The sequence below is a fragment of the Zosterops lateralis genome (assembly GCF_965231275.1).
Source record: "Zosterops lateralis genome assembly, chromosome: 6".
NCBI classification, from domain to species: Eukaryota; Metazoa; Chordata; class Aves; order Passeriformes; family Zosteropidae; genus Zosterops; species Zosterops lateralis.
The window spans coordinates 11,132,198-11,146,432 of NC_139761.1; the positions used below are offsets into that span (position 1 = coordinate 11,132,198).

Here is a 14,235-nt window from a genome sequence, read left to right on the forward strand (position 1 = left end):
GAGCCTCAGGAAGCCTGCAGAATGCCAGAGCATATGTCTGTGTAAGTGTCAGACTTGTAAATCAGCTTTGGTACAAATGTTTAACAATGGGGAAATGGTCACACACAAACATTTGTTTGGGGATTAGACTTATGAGTCTGGCTGCTTTTAGACACTTCAGCTGACACTGATATGAAACCAGGGCATAAAATGAGGAGCTTGACATGTGATCTCTTGCCAGTTGCCTTCAAATTACCATGTCTGATGAGAGAAAAAAAAGATGAAGTTAATGGAGAAATGGGACAGGTCATCTGGACTCCGACAATTAATGCTCCCCAGAAAATAAAAGTTTTGAAACTTTCCTGGAAATGAAGTTTTATGATCTGCTACAACAGCCCACAGGGGGAATGCTGCAACCTACACATATTGACAATTGTGGTATTACCAGGCAATTAATTTTTATGAGTAATTTCCAGAGCAACCCTCAACCATGCAGTCACGCATACAGTGCAAGAGTGTGCCATGGAATTGAGACTCAGCTAAAGGCCAAAGATTATACAGATTTATTAATATTTGCAAAAAAGTTCCCAACAGTAGAGAGCAAATTGAGCAACAGAATGGGGAAGAAGGAATGGACTTGACAATAAAATGAGTTTTGTAAGGATATGATCCAGAGCATGGTGAACTCAACAGAAAGATTTCCATGGATTTTTTAAGGTCTTGGATAGATCTCAAGGGAAATGAGACACTCCATCTTATACCTTTCCCCCTACTTTCTCCACCTGAATGGAAAATACATTCTTGTTCACAACTGGCATATACCCTTTAGTGACCAAGAATTACAAGCAAAATGTTGATTGCATTTGAGATGTAGAGCCAAGAATCTCAACCTAAGCAGTCCCAAAAGTGGTTCTGCAAGGGCTAAGCAACTGGCAAATTCTCTCTAACATTACCTTCATATTTGTATTAGAACAGTCTTACCCTGTACTTACTGTTGCAAACCCATTCTGCTTTCTCACTTAAAACACAGAGAATAATGAAGTAACTGGATTTATAATTTAATTTCTCTTAAATCCTTCTTCATACACACCTTACTTGCAAGGGTAATGACCTGTTTAGTTTTCCTCTGTTTATGTCTAGTCTAAGTAGTAATAGCTGTTACTTTTAAACAGCTATTAAATACTTCAGTAGTTCTTAAACCATGCCAAGGAATATTTGCAATAAAAGAACAATGAACAGAGATTACTGGAGATGAAGTTGAAGAACTGAATTTGTTTATATATCATTCAGAAGATAATAATAGTTCTGTCAAAGTCCCTGTTAAAGGCTGTTAGACAAAATGATATACTTTGCACTGAGTCTACACAGATCATGGATTACAGCCCCAAGTGATAGATCTCCAAGACAAGCTTGGTTATCTATTTTCAAATTTTTTCCTTCTGTAGGAACAAGGATTGCTGTCTAATGTAAGTAATATTTGAGAAACTCATCCTGCTGTGATAGCAACTCTTATTTCATCCTACACACTGAAGAACATAATTTATCTTAACACTAGGCATTGAGCAAAGCTAGCTGTGGGGAAGTAGTACTAATAAGGTTTCCTTTTACTGCTGAACTCAACTGAAATCTTCAGTCAAGCCAAGCCTGGTTTAAGTACTCTGCTGGCTATTTTCTTTAACATGGTGTGAAAGACCAAGGCTGCTTTATTGCAATGGAAGGATAAGTTACCAGCAAGACATGCTGAGTTGAGGAGCTGGTGACAACATGCAGAAAGAGAAATTGGCATTACTTCCCATCACTTTGGAGATATAAGAATAAACTTCCTTACAGAGAAAACCGTTTTCAGTGGAGAATGCTCAACAGAGAATGCTACTGTTTGGTGGATTGCAGACTCCTCAGTGTCCAGCAGATCAGGAGTAAATACTTCCAGGTCCCTAAGAACAAGCCCCTCACCTTGCCCAGGCTGTACATGATTGGAGTGCTTGCTTCTCATCATCTCATCAATCTGGATTCCATCTGTATCAAAAAGCCCAAATTCCATGATCTGAGGATTTACTCTCTCCCTTCACAAGCATTGTAGGTGCCAGATTTCCCTCTGTGGAATCACTTTGTGTTGCTTCCTCCAGGATCCTGTAAGGTAGCATCAGTGGAGACAGTTGTCCTCCACCTGGCCTCAACACGTACACAAACAACTTAACAACTGGCATTGGCATCTCCTTCTGCAAGGTGATTCTGACCGAGGGGGCAGAGCACCAGCAGTGCCTAAAGCTTTGCAACAGAACAGAAAATATGCAGTAGAATTGGATTAAAACAACAGAAATTAAAAAGACCTGCAGTTTTCTGCTGTTACAGCACTGGACATAGAACAGCATTTCCAGTTTAAAGTCCATCAAATGATGAAGCACAAATAGTGTATTTGGAGTTATCAGTTTAGCTTTTGCCCCAGACCTTCCTGAGGACACTGGGAATTCTTCTGTGTTTGATAAACCACAACAGAGGCTCTTTCCTCAAGGACAAGTAGACACATGGCCATTAACAGTCAGGTTGTAAAGGAGCTTACCCAAGGACTTGTTTTCTCAGGTTCATCTGCACTATCAGCTTGAGCACATCTGTGAAGATCACCTGGGGGTCGCAGGTTGCCCTCTTTGCTTTGTCTTGCTCTCAGGATTTTTTTTACAAGTTCCCTGTCCACAAAGAGATGTGGCAGAATGATGCTTGAAAACCTGGCTCTGTTCACTCTATCAGTGTCACAATAGATCTATTTTTTTACCAGGATGCCCCAATGCTACGGCTAGAGGAATGAGGGGGACATAGATTTTATTTGTAAAAAATATATTAAAAATCTGGTATGTTACCACAAATAATGTCAAGATAGAAAATCCTGATTCAAAAATTTGGATTCAAATTTCAGTATGAGTTTGTTGGGCAGAAACAATTATTCAATCCACGTTGTGGAGCAACAAACCCACTAATATCCTGATCTTGGTTTTATCTGGAAAGTGATGATAATGACAAAGATGATACAGTTTTATGTCTATGACAAAATTAACAGATTTTTCTGTGGATCCCATCCAAATACTACTGAAGCCTCCAGAAACCCCTCCCCACAAAACCACAGAAAAACAAAGAGTGCTTTTCTGTGCTTGCATACCAAAGGAGATGTGTATCGGTTTTGCTTTTAAACCTTAGGATGCATCCAGACCCATCCAGCACTTGATTACACAGCTGATGTGTACATTTCTCCTTTTTTCCACTCTCATCAAAAGGTTCATCAAAGCTGTGGAGATGTTTGATATTCCTGGTGAGATGAGGTCAGTGCCCCTCTCTTGGAGCTGATTCATATGAAGTGGAGGCTGAAAGGGGACAGAGGGCATGAGAGAGAATAGGTACTATTTTTAGCACAGAGACATTTATCAGTAGCCCTGGCATCACTGGAAATCAGCAAAGAGAAGTCTCTGTTGGGGACATGATTCATGAAATAATATACAGAAGACATGTGGCTACCTGCAAATAGCAGACTCCCCTATGGTCATGCTATTGACACCTGTTTGCATTTGGATTCTATCATACTTGTGTGCCAGTGTTTCAGACTTATTTTTTCCCTTGGTCTTTTAGGGGTTAGCACAGATGGTGACTTCCCTTGTGTGTGCTGCCCTTTACACTTGTTCCTAGTGACCACCTGACTGCCTTCATTGTGGTTCTGTTCTTTTCAGAGTGCTATTGATTATATTCAGCACTTTGTGGGAACCTGGTGTAAAGGGACGGCTTTATAAGACATCATGGGCTCTAGGTATCTATTTTTATCAATCTAAACAATTGTTGCTTTGAAAAAGAGACCCCTACTTCCCAGGCTGTGTGTTGCTGACCTTGGTTAGTCCGAACTCCTTTGACCTCAGTGCAGCTTAAGCGATGTGACAGCCGAGTCAGCCCCTTTAATTCCAGTCTTTGTGAGGCTCATGTGATAATCATGCACTTGCTCTGTCAGAGGAGCCGGCAGAGAGCGATTCTGTCTGTACTTGCTCCCTGCAGCAGACCTCTTTCTTGCATTCTCTCTTCCACCAGATTCCTTTCATTTTGTTGGTTCTATTCAGGAACAAAGAGGACTTTGTTGAATTGTCTTTGTGGATTATTTTCCTGAGCCTTGTAAGATAGCAGACTTTTGCCACTGTTTTATCCAATCCTTTATCACATGCACAATACCCTGAATGCTTAAGGGAGGCTAGTGTGTGTTAGCTTAACTATCTCCCTTTTTTTTTTTTTTTTTTTTTTTATTCAGGTTGGAAGCCAAGGCTGACTTCTGGATGCCAAGTTAGGAATAATGGCTGGAGTAAAAACTCAGGGAGGGGTCTGTCCGTGCAGCTGCAATAAAGGATTCAGGTAGAGGAGCTGTAGTCATCAGTAGATATCATCCTGTTTTTCATGTTCTCTGGTCTTACTAGGCCCCCCGTGTCTAGGTAGAAATCTATTTCTTTACAGGTGTAGAACACATCTTCATCAAATGGTCTTTGGGCACATGTTCAAAAAGAGATAAAAATGCGCTGGCTGGCCACTACAGCTGTTAATATTTCGCAGCTTTTATCTGAGCCTGTGAAAGTGTTTTGACATGTTAAACAGCTGTGGTCGGCACAGATGCAGAAAGACAGTTCAAAAGAGTGAGGTGAAGGACTCCAGTTTATAGATTTTACCATAAAAGTCTTCTCCAAATCTCAGGATAAGTCAATAGTGTGGTGAAGTCTAAAAAGAGCAGCTGGATCTAATCTTCTGTCCTAACCACTGTCCTGGCTGCTTTTCTAGTGACTTGCCACTCTACCTATTCCCAACACATAGATCTTAACGTGTTTTCTTTATTTAATGCATCAAAACATGTTTTTTAAAGCCATGGAAAATGTAGCCACTACTCAAGGCTGTCCTTGAGTGATAACTTTGTCTGTTTTGTCTATTGCCAGAAGGACACAGTGTGGTCCTGGAGTCTCAGGACAAGGTGATAACTGGGAGTTGCTTCATCAAACCTCTTCCCATGAGGGAAGAGATCTATAACCTTTGTTTTTAGTGGAACAGACTATCATCTCTGAAAGGGTAGTAGGCACCAAAATGCAGTACTCTGGACTTTGTATAAAAAAAGGTCAGGCAGTTTAATCCTGAGAGTGACCTCATGGACCTTGAGAGAATTTCAAGGGTGTAGTTAGTCTGTATTTTGCAATAATCTGAAGGAAATAGGCTTGACATTTCAGAGATAAAGCTCAGAAGCAGCACCATTCCAGTCACCCAGTGTTCTTTGTAAATGGGATTTCTGTGCTGTTTATTTCTAAAAAAGTCTCATGTTCAAACCCTGAAACTTTCAGCCCTTACTTGAGCAAAAATTGCATAGAAACCAGTAAGAATAGTGCCTAGAGCAAAGTGAAATAAAAGCTGGAGGATCTGGTGCTGTGTTATTTGGCTCATGCTGCAAAACTTCAGCAAATTTGTCTCTAGTGAGCAAAGTGAGCAGTTTTGACAGCTTTTATTATATTGAATTATAGTGACAAATAGGGGCATTGGTTTGCAGAACATTTGAAAGCGTGATAAACACAGTCCTAATGAGAAAGATGTTTCTTTTTATTTGACAGAACACCACTGTTTTTCCTCATGCATACAAGTGCACAAAAAAAGGAAAAAAAAAAAAAAGAAAAAAAAGAAACCCTGGTTATTTGAGGCAAAATTCCTGAAATATTATTCTCTAAATCTCTAAGCTTTCACTTATTATTTTTTATTCACAGAAGTATTTGATGATTATATTGTCCACAAAAATTGTAGCAGTGATAAAAGAAAATAAAATTGTTAGTTCAAACATAGAGTACCACAGTGTTTTCTTATGAATTTAGGTATGAATTTAAAATCAAACATGCTTTTCAACATTAAAAATCTTATTGTCCAGAGGATAAATGCTTGCAGGGAGAAAATTGCTCTTATATCCCTCATGAAATTATAGTCTTTGGGTTGTTTAACTCCAGTTTCACCCACCATGGAGCTCTTTGAACTTTGAAGCCTACAGTGAGCAACTTGTACTACAGAAGAAAATAATTTAACATCCACGTGCACACAACAGTTGTAGCAAGCTCACTGGAGAGTAATCTGTTTGGAAAGCAGCTAGTGCTATGAGTGCTGCTAAAAATAGCAATAATAGCAACATAATTTTGCATATTCACCAGTAACACTTGCAAATGAAGGCATTTTGCCACAGCTGTTAGGGATTCAATCACTTCTAACAAAGGTGTTTAGCCCAAGATGCTGGAATTTTACATGAGTGTGGATTTCACTGAAAACTGCTCAGTGCTGTTTTCTGCTGTGTTTCTAGACTTTCATCCCTCTCCATCTTCTTTAAACATAAAGAGTTGCTGTTGCCTGTGCAGATTCCCTGTTATGCTGGTCCCAGACCCATATATTCCAGCACCACTTTTATTTTTGATGTGGCAGTAGAATGGAAGCAGGAGGTTATCGCTGTTCAGACAAGCGCTCACACACTTTAGCCCTCCCCCATCTTTGTATGTACCTGTGGGGAGGGTACATGTGCTACATGTGAGGGTACATGTGCTACATGTGAGGATACATATGTACATGCCCCTCACACATGCATGTCCCTGCCAGAGTATGTGCTTATCTTCCTGGTTTTCTAATTTTCTGAGGAATTTTCAGGAGACATGGCTGAGCTGTGTCTCTGCTGGCTGAGTTGTTTCCTCACTTCTCCCTTACTTTTCTCTTGCCCGTAGCTCTCTGTCCTCCCCGCACGCCCCAAACCCCGCAGTGTGTCCTGGAGGTCTCCGGGAGCCGCCCCGGGCAGGGCACTTCTCCCGGTGCCTCCTCCTGACAGCGCCTCCTGTTCTCCGCCAGTTCTCCAGCCCAGGAGCTCGCCCCGCGTGTGCTGCTGCAGTGGGGTGCAGCGCCTGCTGAGAGGAAGCCGCCAAGAGAGCCACGGGAGCGCACTGCATATGGAAATGAAGCAAGATGTGACAAACCTGCCGCTAGGGCAGCCTCAGCTCGCCCAGACCGTGCTGAGCAGAGGCGCAGCTGAAGGAATTTTTCATGTGTTGTCACGTCCTCAAAGGTTGTTTTTCAGAGCGCAGAAATGTCTTTTGTTGTCTCAGAAGCCACCTCCTGCACGTTGACAACTTTTAAATCAGTCTTACTTGGATTCAGCAGAATTAGGGATAGGGAAATCCTATTAGGTGTTATTATCGTTTGAACTACGAGAGCACTATTGTTCTATATGTTAATTTGCCAAGCACTCTGTTCCTGTTTAAATAACTCAGTGTAAATACCATGTAATTATTGTCTGCGCCTCTTAATAAATATTAATGTATTTGAATAAAGATTTTTAATATTTTGCTTAGAGTTCAAACACCGTCCTGCCTCTTTTTAAAGATTTAACCATTCCTCCTCATCCAGAAGGTTATGTTAATTTTGATGAGGCAGTGAAGGGAGGGTGAAACTACACTGACAGCTTATGCCATATGTTCTTTAGTCAAATTGCTTTTGGACTCCCCTTTGAATGAACTGATTCCCTTAAAACAAAATGCAAAAGGAGCATTGTCTCTTGAAACCTCTTCAGAAGCACAATGAGGAAGGAAATGCCTAGTTTGGCTTCTTGCACCCAACATAGGTTATTCTCAGTGGCTGCTGAAAATGATGTGTGAGACAGTACATGATCTCCCATGTGTTCCAGCCCCTGGAGAGGCAGGACAGGTGGGAATAAGCTACCACCACAGGCAGAGAGGGAGTTTATTTGACTGAGATGATTTTAGCCCAATGCATCTACTCCCTGTCCAGCAGTCCTGTCTCTCAGCTCGCACTTTTCCAGCCCCAGCTTACTGGGAGACACCTTCCCCTCTCTCCCTCTGCCAGCCATTCCCATCCAGTCACACCCTGAGAGCCTTCTTGCTCCACAGTCAGGGTTTCTGCAGAGCTGTGTGCTCTGGCATTGCATGGAGCACCTCTGGGATCTTGGGGCTGTGGTAAGCACTGTGCAGTCCCAGAGCAATGAGGTGGCACCTTTCCTCTGGGGAAGGGTTGCTGCCCTGGCCATACTGAAACCTTCACCAATGACAGACCTAAAGTAAACAGGTGTGTGCTCAAAAGTAAGAAGATTCACACCAGGATTTTTGCCTGTAGGAAAAATATCTGAGGCCAGTAAAGATTCAGGCCTGATGCATGGAGACATCCAGGTGGAGACCCCTTAATATCAGGTGGGGGAGAAGATGCAGCCCTGGAAGTGTGTTCCTAGAAAGGAGGCTGCCAGCTCTCACTGACACTGTGGTGATACTGCCATGGTGTTATCAGTGTCCCTACCACTCCAGCAAGTCGCCCAGTGAAAAAGGACCTGATGGTGCTGATTGATATCTGAACTTGAGCCAGAGTGTGCCCAAGTGGCCAAGAGGGTCAGTGGCATCCTGGCTTCTATCAGGAATTAAGTGACCAGCAGGACCAGAGCAGTGATCACCTCCCTGTACTCAGCACTGGTGAGACCATGGTGGACTTTGCAGTGCTGCATTAATAGTGGGACTTGATGATCTAAAAATTCTTTTCCAACCTAAGCAGTTCTATGATTCTATGATTTTGTCACTGTAGCTGGTGTGCAACAGCATCAAGCTGTAGAGATACCCACAGCGAGTTGTGAGTTGGACCTCTCTGCAGGGTGGTGGGCCATCAGGTCTCTTTATAGTGACAGTTAAAAAAAGAGAGGGAGAACATGGAGACACACTTCAAAGAAGAAGATGAGTAGGCAGAAAAGGAATGAGGGAGCAATAGCCATGGTGTTGGCTTAGGAGACATACAAGTATATTTGGTAGCCTTAGGGCTACCTCTCTGGTCTGGACAGAGACTGAAGCTCCTGGTGGTTGGAACAGAAATGGAAAGAAACCTCTGTACATTCTGTGTGATTGGCAGTGGAGCTGGAAAGAGACACTGTCTCTGAAGGGCATGTGGGGAGGAAAGACAGAGGAGCAAAAGACAGACACTGCCAGAATGATTTCTTGGTGACCTGGCTTATGGGTGGCTTACTGGTGGCCTGGAATGGGTTATGCAAGAGGCTGCAATGACCTGTCCAGCCTGTCGCCCCAGATTTGTCATGGTGAGGTCAAGTAGCTGATCACATGCTCTGCTGGGAGCTTGCAGGCAGCCAGACCCATACTTGTATTGATACAGTGCCTGAATCTCTGTAGGAGATTGTCAGTAGACTTTGCCCAGGTGCTGAAAAGTGTTCTGTTGCCAATATCTGAGGTAGGATGAAAACCTTAGCTCCCACGGCACAGAACAGTGTTTCAAATAGCTGCTCTTTTGCAGGTGTCTAGTGTAGTTGCCAGTTATCTCTGAGACTCCTGTTTAGGGCTTAGAAAGGGGAAGAGAGAAAATCTCTTTGCTGGGGTATTTTTGGAGGATACTAAGGAATTTTATTAGTTTGTTTGGGTATCTGGAGAGTGCACATAGGGAAAGAACCTGTACCAGCCTTCAATGTATTTTCAGTGGACACATTGCACGAGCAGACCAACTAGCTAATCTCAGAGACCACTATCACAATTGCTCCCATGACTTCTAATATTGGTTAGAACTTTGAATGGCAAAACTCTCTAAGGCAACTGCAGATTTCTCTTTCACTGCAAGTTTCTAGAAGGGGAGCTGCAGGAAGCCCTGAAGTTGGTCTGATGAATACAGAAGTGTTGCCTCCATCAAGGGTAATCCTAGATGCACAGCACAAACTCTTCCAGGGAAAATGGACACCTCCTGTGAGCATGAAGAGACTGACATGAAGAGAGGATAACACTGTGTCCCATGTCTGCCATCCGTCTGGGATTGCTGCCCTCATCTTTGGCATGTCCTGTCTATGCCTTGAGGTCCACCTGAACAAGTCTGTCCACCTGACACAATGGACTGTTTTTAACAATGCAGATCCTCTTATAGACGGGAAATAGTAGCAAGGGCTGTATGGATGAGCACAAGCAGCTTGTTCAGTAGAGGTGAAGCAAGGGGGAGTGATGCTGCTGCTGCTGCTGCCTGCACATTGGACAATGGATACCAGAAAGCTTGGAGCACAGCCCACCTTAAGTGTGCTTGCTGTGCTGTGGAACACACATGGGATGAGTGGGTCTAGCTGGAGCTGTGCATGAGGTGGTTCAGAGCCTGGGGCTCACTCCAGTTCCTGCTTGGTGGAAGTAACCCTGGCCAGACATGGGCTCTCTGCATTACTGACACTGAGAGAGGAAGATCTGTCCTGTTACATTAACAGGGAATGGATTTGGACTTCCTAAGTCTCTGTTAGATTCTACTGCAACTCTAGCACTTGAATCTGTTTCTCTTATTGTACATTATTCTCCTCTGGGGAATCCCTCTTTCTCTGTATAAGAAACACAAAGAATAAGCTATAACAGACTTTATTAAGTTATCCAAGAGATGTTGTGCAGGACAGTATCCCTGGAAGTCATCCCCTTGCTCCGAGTAAAGATCACACTTAACTAGATGCTCCCTGAGAGAAAATCCTGTAACTCCTCCCCGCCACCTCCAGTGATGCAGTATGAACTACACACTGAGGCTTCAAAGCTTCACTCCCCTTGCACCTTGCACTTCATTTATTTTCGTTGTCCTGACCTCAGTGTGTCTTTGCTGCAAGTCAAGATTACAATTTCTTGTCCAACTCTTGCTGCATATGGCAATGCTTTCTTTTGGTAACAGCCTTTCCTTCATATTGGACAACTCTTTGGAGGCCTCTTTCCCTCTATTTGGAGGCCTCTCTTTTCCATAGCACTTCATTTTCCTGCTGTGTTCCACTGGCCTCTCTCTGGCTCCCCTGCACTGCTCTTCTGGTGTGAGCCTTGTGTCCCTGTTCATCTTGTTAGCAATTTAGGTCTAATATTTGATACTGAACACAAACCTAGGATTGAGGCAACTTACTCCAAAGACCAGGATCCTGGCAGAGTTCTAGCATGTGGTGCTCCTAAAGAATAATAACTCCATGAGGATTTGGTGACCCCTCTGTAAGACCTGAGGAAGAGAGTGCTGGCCAAGGCCTGGGGAGTTCTGTGGCATGTTGGCCCTCCCTGCTCCATCTGCTTTCTATTGCTCTTGAAAAGGAAATGAACTGAGCTAAACGATTTCAAAGTGACATTCTCCACACTGCACTCTAATTCCATAATTGCCATCTCCATGCAGCTCTCAGTATTAAATGTTTAAAATAACAGCCTTCAAAAAGAGCCAAATCTCCGAAAGGCCATGCACCACCTCTGCTGGAGTAGTAAAATGATGGCAGAATAATTTCCACATGCAGTGGATGGGTGTTTGGTTATTTGGGGGTTGAGCATAGTTACTTCCCTTGCCAGGAATTTCTTTAAGTCAGGAATCAAAACTACTTTTTTTCCTTTGTGAACCCTTTTTAATGCTATATTGACTGATGTATCAGCCATCGTTTGGTCTACAGTTTATCTGGTTCAAATTTTTTAACAGACAGAAGAATCTATTTTTTTACATTGAATACTCTGCATCTCCATATGGAGAGAGAGTGAGATAAATGTTTACTCTCTTCCCTTTGATCTGATTAATTTCTCATGTGCAGTTCTGTAAGTGCCTCTATAGCTATGACTTGGTTTAGTCTGACATCCATTAACAGCATCTTCAGTATGATGTAACACCTGGGACAAGAAAGATAATGCTCAGACAGTTGACAGCAGGCTGCCATCAAAGATGTGCTGGCCAGTGGTGGTTTGTACATCATGGCTCAGGACCTGCAGGCTGAGACACTTCAGCATGCAAAACTGCAAGACTAATTGTGATTTTTCCTAACCCATTGCGGGTTTGTGTTGCATTCCTTCTCTAATGTTATCACCATTTTCTCCATGCACATTTTGCTCATATTTGCTCTTCTTTTGTGTTTTTGGTGAGTTTTTTTTTATTTCTTGAAATCTTCCTCTGAATCAGTTCTGCATTTTTAGCTTAATATATCTACCAGCATGATTGACTTTTCTGTGTAGTATTGAGTCCACTTCTGGAATTCATCAAGTTATTGTAAAGACTCTTGTATGTATTCCATTAAGTGAATGTGTATTTTGCCATACCTTTAAGCAATTCTTCTGTTGATTTTGACAGAGAGAATTCAACTTTTTTCTTAAACTAAAAACCAACCAGAATAAAAATAGCAAACAATCTTTTCAGCAACAAGCAGTCAGAATTTATGTTCTCTTTGGGCACAGCTCTGAAGATGTGATGATTCCATTCAGCTGAGCATCAACAAGATCAAAAGACTTTGTTGAAGTGTAACTGTCACTTTGATCAGAGCCGTACTGGAAACTTAATTAAATGAGTGGCTTTTTTTGACAGTTGCTTCTTTTGACTATTTCTAGTTGTGGTTTTGATATTATGGGAAAAGAACCTGACTCTGTTGAGCCCAGGCACTGTGGTTGGATTTTGGGTGAGAGATTAGGTCAGGCTTTCCTTTTTTCTCCAGTAAATACAGTTGTCTTGAATTTCACCTTGAATTTTGGATCCATCCAGCTGATTTCTGAAGTTATATATATATTTTTTTCTTTTTGCCCTGATCACAAGCTACTGCATTAATATCAGATTTTCCAGCATTCTCAATAATTCTGAAATGGATGCTGTTTACTAATGTGGGCAGGAGAAACGATCTGATGGCCAACGCCCTAGCCCAAGACTTGAAAAAATTTTGATAAAATCATGTGGAAAAATCTGTCCCTATTTTTATGTGAGAGTTCAATGACTTGAAGCTTGGTTTTGTTGCACTTCCATTGTGCTTGACTTTACGAAATCACTGTGGAGGCTAGAGAAGACTGTAGAATGGAGTTGATTTGGGAGGTTTGAGTCAGGAATGAACAATGCAGGTCTCTCTACAGGAAGCTTTTTGACTGACCCTTCCTTTGCATTCTCTCACTCAAGTGGTGACTGAATTTGTCTTTGGAGCGATTTACCCCCAGCTAAATATAAATGGCTGCAGACAAATCAACCTGTTTTTTCAGCTTAGTTCTGAAGTTATCTATAAAACTCTTGGTTCAGGGTATTCTGCATTCTTTTTTGGACTGTGATAATAGTTTCTCTGGAAAAGCTGATTTTTCTTCTTTTACAATTGGGTTTTTAGCTTCTTTGAATACATCTAAAAGTCTCAAATTTAAAGTTGGGACATTAATTTCCTCAAGTCTTTTCTTTTACCTTGTGGTGTAGTCTTAGAGCACTACCACGTTGCACACAACCAAATGGTGATTTCAACTTTTAAAAATTATGAACAACCAATGAGTGCCTGCAGATGAGGTGCTTTAAAGGCTCTTCTCTCTTATTCTAACAATCCTCTACAAGCAGCAGCTGTAGTCATGTTCAGAGGGTCAAGTGACTAGATTTGGGACAAATGAACATCCTGAATTTGGATGCTCAGCTCTGAACTTTCTGATGTTTAAAGTATTTATTGCATGCTAACCTTGAAGCCACAGCTTCCCATCACTGTAACTTTGCTGCTCCAGACACAGGGGCCACCTTCAGAGCTGGTGGTGCAAATGTTACACACTTGTCCTCACTCTTAAAAGACATGGCAGTAGCATTCATCTTCAATTTCTGCTTTTTACATCAGAAGTCAGCTGGCAATTTTGCTGGTATTGACTTTCTGGTGATACAGATAAGATATCTTTCCCAAGGTCCCCTGCAGAACGAGCTTTGTGTGAGAATGTCCATGTATTTTTTTCAACAAACTCACACTTTTCAACAAGGGTTGGTACCAGGTTTCTCAGAAAAATTAAGCAGATGGATAAAGATTACCTTGTGGCCTGAGGGCTGTGGCCTTTTGAGAGAATCTTATTAGAAAAAACAAGCAGGAAAGGCCCAGATAGGAAGAGTAGTTTTGAGCTGTCTTCAGTAAAAGGAGCACTTGGTAGCAGAATGGCGTGACACCTTGTATCCCTCACAATGAATATATCTAAATTCTAATTTCCTGAACTCTGGAGAGGAGTCAAATGTCTGAAGAGAGTCTTTGCTCACGGGTCCAAAACTTCTGCATTCAGAGAGCTGGGCAGACAGCTTGTCTCCACTTTATTCAGGAGTGCATTGCCAGATCTTGCCTGGCTGCTTCTGACAGCCAGTGTTTCCCACTGCAGGGCCGGCTGCTGCCTCCTCCTGTTGTCTCTCAGCTGCCTGTGAAGCCCAGCAGACAGTTTGGACCCTGCCATTCACAGGTCGCATTCACTAGCCCGTGTCCAGTGTGTGCCATAATCCCAGCATTTGCTAAACAGAAGAGAA

General features: G+C 42.4%; 1 long non-coding RNA gene across 1 annotated transcript in view; it reads right to left on the bottom strand.

The window, feature by feature from the left end:
- Nucleotides 1-551: 551 nt before the first annotated feature.
- LOC310910802 overlaps nt 552-14,235 on the bottom strand; it is a 49,757-nt gene continuing 36,073 nt past the window's right edge. The window contains exons 3-5 of the long non-coding RNA XR_014590401.1: nt 3,164-3,332; nt 2,540-2,663; nt 552-2,109 (exon numbers count right to left, since the gene is read on the bottom strand). This is a non-coding gene — a long non-coding RNA (uncharacterized lncRNA). The remainder of the gene's footprint in view (nt 2,110-2,539; nt 2,664-3,163; nt 3,333-14,235) is intronic.